This window comes from Hyla sarda, unplaced genomic scaffold (genome assembly GCF_029499605.1).
Source record: "Hyla sarda isolate aHylSar1 unplaced genomic scaffold, aHylSar1.hap1 scaffold_1569, whole genome shotgun sequence".
In the NCBI taxonomy this organism is placed as follows: Eukaryota; Metazoa; Chordata; class Amphibia; order Anura; family Hylidae; genus Hyla; species Hyla sarda.
In genome coordinates, this window is record NW_026608205.1 from 47,555 (window position 1) to 57,500 (window position 9,946).

At 39.5% G+C, this 9,946-nt stretch overlaps 1 protein-coding gene across 1 annotated transcript in view; it reads right to left on the reverse strand.

The window, feature by feature from the left end:
• LOC130310259 (vitamin D3 hydroxylase-associated protein-like) overlaps positions 1-9,946 on the reverse strand; it is a 31,301-nt gene that overhangs the window by 21,064 nt on the left and 291 nt on the right. The gene's annotated exons all lie outside the window — the stretch shown is intronic.

Below are 9,946 nucleotides of genomic sequence, written 5' to 3' on the forward strand. Positions count from 1 at the left end.
CCGCAGAGCAGGCCATGGTCGTGTTTCCAGGGCGGCCGTCAGCCGTGTCTCTTCGAGCATACGTTAGTGTTGTCTCAAACAGTGTATGGATCAGACTCCGAGGCAAATTGTTGGGTTGGAGACCGATGTAAAAAAAAAAAATATATATATATATATAGTAATAAAAAAAAAAATATAGTAAAAAAAAAAAAAAAAAAAAAATGTTGTTCACTTACCACGACTGGTCTCACAACGTACATTTTAGGACACTTGGTTGCTGCTGACACGTCATTCAGAGCACACCACACGTAACATATGCAGGTAGATATTAACCCATTACCCTGACACGTTTTCAGGGGGTAGCTTCGGCTGGTTTGCTGCTGACACGTCTTCAGAGCTTACTTTATGGCACACTTGCAGTAGGCGATCGCCCGTGTTCCTGACACGCTTTCAGGGGGGCAACCTACGATTGGTTGCTGCTGACACGTCTTCAGAGTATACCACACGTATCACATGCAGGTAGATATTTACCCATTACCCTAACACGTTTTCAGGGGGTAGCTTTGGCTAGTTTGCTGCTGACACGTCTTCAGAGCTTACTTTACGGCACACTTGTAGTAGGCGATCGCCCGTGTTCCTGACACGCTTTCAGGGGGGCAACCTACGATTGGTTACTGCTGACACGTCTTCAGAGTATACCATACGTTAAGTATAAGTACATGTTCTATCATTGTCCTGACACACTCAAGGGGCGGGTAACAACGATCAGGTTGCTGCTGACACGTCTTCAGAGCAACACTCGACTGTATTGATATACGCGACTATCTCCTGACACATCCGTAAGGAGGGGGACACAAGGTGGCGATTGACGCGGTTGTCAGAGCAAAGGCATGATTCTTAGGCACGGTGTAACACATCCATTACCACATTCTATACGGGCCGGCGCCAACGTCAAGCGCTCGGATCCTCACTTGCGCACGGTGTTATGATAGGATGAGGGTGATGGTTGCATAAACAAGGGTACCACTGCAGTTGGGACGGTTCACAATTTTGCTCGGTTCATCGACTAGGACAACCGCTGGGTACACAATGAGGTGGTAGGCACTTGAGTCAAAGTTGTTACATGGTAGTATACTAATATATAACGTTGTTTTAGGTCCTGGCCAGACGATTGGCGCTGGTTGTTTGCAGGTCAGTAGTTAGGGGGTGTATTTAGGTGGAGTTGATAGTAGTATGTGGTTTTCATGTCTCGTTAATCTTTCCCCGGCACCCGTTACGGCCCGGACAGGTGGTAGCATCATGTCAAACGCATCAGACATTGAAGAGACTTTGTCCGTCCCGGAGACCCCTGCCAGGAGCTCCGAGCAGGGAGTGGGTACTGCTTATAGGTCATGGACAATTCCCAGATTGATGGAGGAACTCCGCAAGAAGGGAATTCCATTTCCGGCTTCAGCCAGGAAAGCGGAATTGTACAAGCTTCTGATGTCAGGAGAGGAAGCTAGCGGAAGTCAACAGGACATGTCAGGGCAGACTGTGGCCACGTCTTTGGCACAACTACACAATATGATGAACAGCGTGATGTCTTCCTTGTCCAGCCTGCAATCCAGAATGGACACAATGGAGAAGGGTGGTGCATCCCAAGCATCAGTCCCTCCTACGGTAGTTGCAGCGGCAGCTCCAGCTACTTCTGCGGTGGCAGTGCCTCTAGGTAGGGGAACTATGCCTCCAAAGATTACACCATCCCACTTCATTCCTGCTGCCATTCGCAGAGATATTCTCGATGGCAAGGACGTTAACCTGGCATCCTTGCTTATCAGTACCCAGGACGTCACTGAGACCAAGACAGTGGCGTGTGGGGAGGTCTCAGTTGTCTTCAAGAGTAAGGATGCCAGGTTAAATCGCAAGCTTACAATAGTTGAATTTGTCATTGCTTTCAGCTTATACAGAGATGTGGTTTGCACAGCAAAACCAGAAAGAAGGGAGGAGCTGGATCTGTACTTATACAAGTTGTCTGAGTTCGCATACAAGTATGGTGGGTCCTATTTTTACGAGTACCACAAGTCCTTTGCGGCAAAGGCAGCGGCAGGGGTCAGCCAGTTTGCTTACGAGACTGACTGGAGTGTCGTGGACACCGAACTGTATTGTAAGCACTTCGCTGGGTTGAAGGCACCCACCTGCACGATCTGCCAATCCATCTCCCACACTGCCCCGTGGTGTTCCAGCGTTGGCCAAGAACCAGAGCCAAGCACCAGCAGGAGTATCATGGCGTCACCTGCTCCCGGTCATAAGTTCTCGTCTGCAGTAGACAAACTGGGGCGCCCTGTGAGATTCCTGGGCAAGAGCCAGGTGTGCAACAACTACAATTTGTCGAGTTGTAATTTCAGTAACTGTAGGTTGTTGCACGTCTGCTTACTTTGCTTCCGGGCCCATCCCAGCTCGTTGTGCTCCCAGAGGTCTCAGCAGTCTTGACTAGACGGGGTTCAGGTCGATGCGTTGGCTTGTGTGTTGGCTAGTCACCCGGAACAAGACTGGGTACAATGGTTACTCGCAGGTTTCAGGACGGGTTTTCACACAGGGTTAGTGGCGTTACCTCAATCCACTTTTGAGTGTGAGAATCTAGCGTCAGCCACGAAACAGCCCCAGGTGGTTACGGAATTGATAAAACAGGAGTTAGCGAAGGGCTACATCATAGGGCCTTTTCAGTCCTCACCATTTGAAGTTTGGAGGGTCAGCCCGGTGGGGGTGGTGACGGGAAAATTCTCTAATAAAAACCGTCTAATTTACGATTTATCTGCCCCGTATTCCTCTGTGGTACCCAGTTTAAACGCCCTGATCCCATCTGAGGAATTTTCTATGAAATACGCTTCCATAGACCAGGCCATACAGGTTATTCTCCAGTTGGGGCCAGGCACATGGTTGGCGAAGGCGGACATTACCGACGCTTTCAAGCTGTTACCAGTGGCCGAAGAGTTGTGGAAGTGGTATGGCATAAAATGGCAGGGCATGTACTATTTCGCGTCAAAATTAACGTTCGGCTCAAAAAGCAGCCCTTGGTTGTTCGAACAGCTGGCACGAGCGTTACACTGGGCGTTGGTCAATGTAACAGCTTGCAGATACGTGATACATTATCTGGATGATTTCCTCTTGTTAGATTCCCCAGGGTGTGTTCCCGACAGCCTGTCCACATTGAGGTCATTGTTCCACACCCTTGGTGTACCTGTGTCTCCCAAAAAAACAGAAGGTCCAGCGGTCACTATCACGTTCCTTGGCGTGATATTAGACACGGAGAAAATGCAGGCTAGCCTGCCAGCAGACAAGTTAAGCAGGATCAAGGAGACCATCCAGAAATTTGTGAGAACCAGGGTGACATCAAGGGTGGAACTCCAGAGCTTGTTAGGTATGTTGGCCTTCGCTATGCGGATAATTCCACAAGGTAGATCCTTTGTTTCTAGGTTGTTAGCACTACTGTCTTCAGCAACCAAGCCAAGTAGTCAGGTTAGGTTGGGTCCCGAGGCACTGGCTGATTTACACATGTGGCACAACCACATCAGCCAGTGGAATGGGGTGTCCATGTTTTTGCCAGCAGTCACGGACGATTCTCCTAAGGTACACACGGATGCTACGGGTACGTTGGGTTTTGCAGCAATACACGGCGGTCGGTGGATGGCCGGCCCGTGGCCACCAGAGGTTCTGGGGGTCCCGGGGTTTGGTCGCACTTCCGCGTTGTTTGAAGTTTATCCCATCGTGGCTGCGGCAGTGGTTTGGGGGCCCTTATGGTCGAACTCCACGGTCACCTTTTTCTGTGATAATTTGCCCACAGTACAGGCAGTTAATAAGAGCAGATCCAAGTCGTTACAGGTCATGAGCTACTTGCGCAGACTGGTATGGGTAGCACTACAGCATAATTTCAATTTCACAGCGCGTCATATAGCGGGCACTTGCAACACAGCGGCTGACGCCTTATCCAGGGGTAACTATGATCTCTTTTTTCAGGTCACACCAGGTGCAGACCGAGTAGCAACCCCAGTGCCTCCACATCAGGTGCTGACGCTGGATTAAGGCGTTACTCCTTGTTAGCAGAAACCTTAGTGAGAAGTTCCCTAGCCCCGAGGACAAGAAAGGCTTATGCAGCGGCTATCAGGCTGTACAGCTCATTCCTGGACAGACACGCTCTACCATGGGGCTTCAACATTCCCACCATACTGCAGTTCTTGGCCTTTTGCCAATCTGACTTAGGCTTGTCATACAACACCATTAAATTACATTTATCCGGGATTCAACACTACCACGCGTTACAGTTTCCCGGCGAGCCTTCCATATGCTCCACACATGTTATCAAGGCCGCTTTGAAGGGGGTCAATTCCAGCAGCATCCCGCGTATGAGTCCAAGGCAGCCTATCACAGGGCAAATGTTTAGGGACATGTCGGCTCTACTTGACTCCGCTCCATTCGGATGGTTTCACAGCAAGGTCATCAAGGTCAGCATATACTTAGCTCTCTATGGGTTTCTGAGGCCTGGGGAGTTCACTTGTGCGTCACGAGCAGCACCGTTTGTAGAGAAAACGCAACTTAGCATCAGACAAGATCATGCAGAGCTGACATTACGGGGTACCAAAACTTGCAGGAAGGCTACTGCGATACGGTACTATCCCTCCGGCAATCCCTGGTGTCCGCTAGTGGTACTTTCCGAGTGGGCAAGCATCATGAACAATCGATCAGAGGTAAGGCCGTTGCTGCCGTTTGATTCTGCACCTCTCACTACTTCGCAATTTGTCAGTCACGTGCGCACATTGGTTAGGCTGTTGGGTCTTGACCCACGCTGCTACTCGGGACATTCATTCCGTATAGGGGCAGCCTCAGCAGCCTCCAGGCACGGAGTACCAGTACACGTACTAAAAAAGTTAGGTAGATGGAACTCTAATGCCTTCACTACATACATTCCGAACCCCCAGCTGGAAATGGCGGATGTATTCAGAGTGTTAGTTTTATAAGGAATAAAATTAATTGCTTGCATCATTAAACCTATCTGTGTCATTTTTGCCCTCTATAGGCGTACCCTCGTTCGCGGTTTTGGCACAATTCAACCGCTGTTAGAAGCAGTGATAGGGTCAGTTAGAACCAACCTAGGTTATGACACATGCATTTAGTGGTAGGATGTGTTTTTCAGGTGGACAAGCTGTATGACAGATCGGGACGGAGGGTTGGTAAGTACGTACATTTTCTATACATGGGCCTCGACCACAAATATATATATGTATAGTATGTATAGGTCCGGTATAAATATATGTATAGTATATAGGTCCGGTATAAATATATGTATAGTATGTATAGTGTATAGGTCCGGTATATATATGTATAGTATGTATAGTGTATAGGTCCGGTATATATATGTATAGTATGTATAGTGTATAGGTCCGGTGTGTGTATATATGTATAGTGTATAGGTCCGGTATATATATATATATATATGTATAGTGTATAGGTCAGGTATATATATATAGTATGCATAGTGTATAGGTCCGGTATATATATGTATAGTATGTATAGTGTATAGGTCCGGTATATATATATATATGTATAGTGTATAGGTCAGGTATATATATATAGTATGCATAGTGTATAGGTCCGGTATATATATGTATAGTATGTATAGTGTATAGGTCCGGTATATATATGTATAGTATGTATAGTGTATAGGTCCGGTATATATATATGTATAGTGTATAGGTCCGGTATATATATGTATATATGTATAGTATGTATAGGTCCGGTATAAATATATGTATAGTATGTATAGTGTATAGGTCCGGTATATATATGTATAGTATGTATAGTGTATAGGTCCGGTATATATATGTATAGTATGTATAGTGTATAGGTCCGGTATATATATGTATAGTATGTATAGTGTATAGGTCCGGTATATATATGTATAGTATGTATAGTGTATAGGTCCGGTATATATATGTATAGTATGTATAGTGTATAGGCCCGGTATATATATGTATAGTGTATAGGTCCGGTATTTATATGTATAGTGTATAGGTCCGGTATATATATGTATAGTGTATAGGTCCGGTATATATATGTATAGTGTATAGGTCTGGTATATATATATATATATATATATAGTGTATAGGTCTGGTATATATATGTATAGTGTATAGGTCTGGTATATATATATATATATATATATATATATATATAGTGTATAGGTCTGGTGTATATATATATGTATAGTGTATAGGTCCGGTATATATATGTATAGTGTATAGGTCTGGTATATATATATATGTATAGTGTATAGGTCTGGTATATATATATGTATAGTGTATAGGTCTGGTATATATATATATATATATGTATAGTGTATAGGTCCGGTATATATATGTATAGTATGTATAGTGTATAGGTCCGGTATATATATGTATAGTATGTATAGTGTATAGGTCCGGTATATATATATGTATAGTATGTATAGTGCATAGGTCCGGTATATATATGTATAGTATGTATAGGTCCGGTATAAATATATGTATAGTGTATAGGTCCGGTATATATATATATATATATATATATATATATATATATATATATTATGCATAGTGTATAGGTCCGGTATATATATGTATATATATGTATAGTGTATAGGTCCGGTATAAATATATGTATAGTGTATAGGTCCGGTATATATATGTATAGTATGTATAGGTCCGGTATATATATATGTCTAGTGTATAGGTCCGGTATATATATATGTATAGTATGTATAGTGTATAGGTCCGGTATAAATATATGTATAGTGTAAAGGTCCAGTATATATATGTATATGTACAGTATGTATAGTGTATAGGTCCAGTATATATATGTACAGTATGTATAGTGTATAGGTCCGGTATATATATGTATAGTATGTATAGTGTATAGGTCCGGTATATATATATGTATAGTATGTATAGTGTATAGGTCCGGTATATATATGTATAGTATGTATAGGTCCGGTATAAATATATGTATAGTGTATAGGTCCGGTATATATATGTATAGTATGTATAGGTCCGGTATAAATATATGTATAGTGTATAGGTCCGGTATAAATATATGTATAGTATGTATAGTGTATAGGTCCGGTATATATATATATATATATATATATAGTATGCATAGTGTATAGGTCCGGTATATATATATGTATATATATGTATAGTGTATAGGTCCGGTATAAATATATGTATAGTGTATAGGTCCGGTATATATATGTATAGTATGTATAGGTCCGGTATATATATATGTCTAGTGTATAGGTCCGGTATATATATATATGTATAGTGTATAGGTCTGGTATATATATATGTATAGTATGTATAGTGTAAAGGTCCAGTATATATGTATATGTACAGTATGTATAGTGTATAGGTCCAGTATATATATGTATAGTATGTCTAGTGTATAGGTCCGGTATATATATATATGTATAGTATGTATAGTGTATAGGTCCGGTATAAATATATGTATAGTATGTATAGTGTATAGGTCCGGTGTGTGTATATATATATATATATATATATTATGCATAGTGTATAGGTCCGGTATATATATGTATAGTGTATAGGTCCGGTATATATATATATATGTATAGTGTATAGGTCCGGTATATATATGTATAGTATGTATAGGTCCGGTATATATATATGTCTAGTGTATAGGTCCGGTATATATATGTATAGTATGTATAGTGTATAGGTCCGGTATAAATATATGTATAGTATGTATAGTGAAAAGGTCCAGTATATATATGTATAGTATGTATAGGTCCGGTATATATATGTATAGTATGTATAGGTCCGGTATATATATATGTATAGTGTATAGGTCCGGTATAAATATATGTATAGTATGTATAGTGTAAAGGTCCAGTATATATGTATATGTACAGTATGTATAGTGTATAGGTCCAGTATATATATGTATAGTATGTCTAGTGTATAGGTCCGGTATATATATATATGTATAGTATGTATAGTGTATAGGTCCGGTATAAATATATGTATAGTATGTATAGTGTATAGGTCCGGTGTGTGTATATATATATATATATATTATGCATAGTGTATAGGTCCGGTATATATATGTATAGTGTATAGGTCCGGTATATATATATATATGTATAGTGTATAGGTCCGGTATATATATGTATAGTATGTATAGGTCCGGTATATATATATGTCTAGTGTATAGGTCCGGTATATATATGTATAGTATGTATAGTGTATAGGTCCGGTATAAATATATGTATAGTATGTATAGTGAAAAGGTCCAGTATATATATGTATAGTATGTATAGGTCCGGTATATATATGTATAGTATGTATAGGTCCGGTATATATATATGTATAGTGTATAGGTCCGGTATAAATATATGTATAGTATGTATAGTGTAAAGGTCCAGTATATATGTATATGTACAGTATGTATAGTGTATAGGTCCAGTATATATATGTACAGTATGTATAGTGTATAGGTCCGGTATATATATGTATAGTGTGTATAGTGTATAGGTCCGGTATATATATGTATAGTATGTCTAGTGTATAGGTCCGGTATATATATATATGTATAGTATGTATAGTGTATAGGTCCGGTATAAATATATGTATAGTATGTATAGTGTATAGGTCCGGTGTGTGTATATATATATATATATATATATTATGCATAGTGTATAGGTCCGGTATATATATGTATAGTGTATAGGTCCGGTATATATATATATATGTATAGTGTATAGGTCCGGTATATATATGTATAGTATGTATAGGTCCGGTATATATATATGTATAGTGTATAGGTCCGGTATATATATGTATAGTATTTATAGTGTATAGGTCCGGTATATATATATATGTATAGTGTATAGGTCCAGTATATATATGTACAGTATGTATAGTGTATAGGTCCGGTATATATATGTATAGTATGTATAGTGTATAGGTCCGGTATATATATGTATAGTGTATAGGTCCAGTATATATATGTACAGTATGTATAGTGTATAGGTCCGGTATGTATATGTATAGTATGTCTAGTGTATAGGTCCGGTGTATATATATATATGTATAGTATGTCTAGTGTATAGGTCCGGTGTATATATATATATATATGTATAGTATGTATAGTGTATAGGTCCGGTATAAATATATGTATAGTATGTATAGTGTATAGGTCCGGTGTGTGTGTATATATATATATATATATATATATATATATATATATATATATATATATTATGCATAGTGTATAGGTCCGGTATATATATGTATAGTGTGTATAGTGTATCGGTCCGGTATATATATGTATAGTGTATAGGTCCGGTATATATATGTATAGTGTATAGGTCCGGTATATATATATGTATAGTGTATAGGTCCGGTATATATATATGTACAGTATGTATAGTGTATAGGTCCGGTATATATATGTATAGTATGTATAGTGTATAGGTCCGGTATATATATGTATAGTATGTATAGTGTATAGGTCCGGTATATATATGTATAGTATGTATAGTGTATAGGTCCGGTATATATATGTATAGTATGTATAGTGTATAGGTCCGGTATATATATATGTACAGTATGTATAGTGTATAGGTCCGGTATATATATATGTCTAGTGTATAGGTCCGGTATATATATGTATAGTATGTATAGTGTATAGGTCCGGTATAAATATATGTATAGTATGTATAGTATATAGGTCCGGTATATATATATATGTACAGTATGTATAGTGTATAGGTCCGGTATAAATATATGTATAGTATGTATAGTATATAGGTCCGGTGTATATATATATATATATATATATATATATATATGTACAGTATGTATAGTGTATAGATCCAGTATATATATGTACAGTATATGGGTCCGGTGTATATATAGATATATAATGTCCAGTATATATA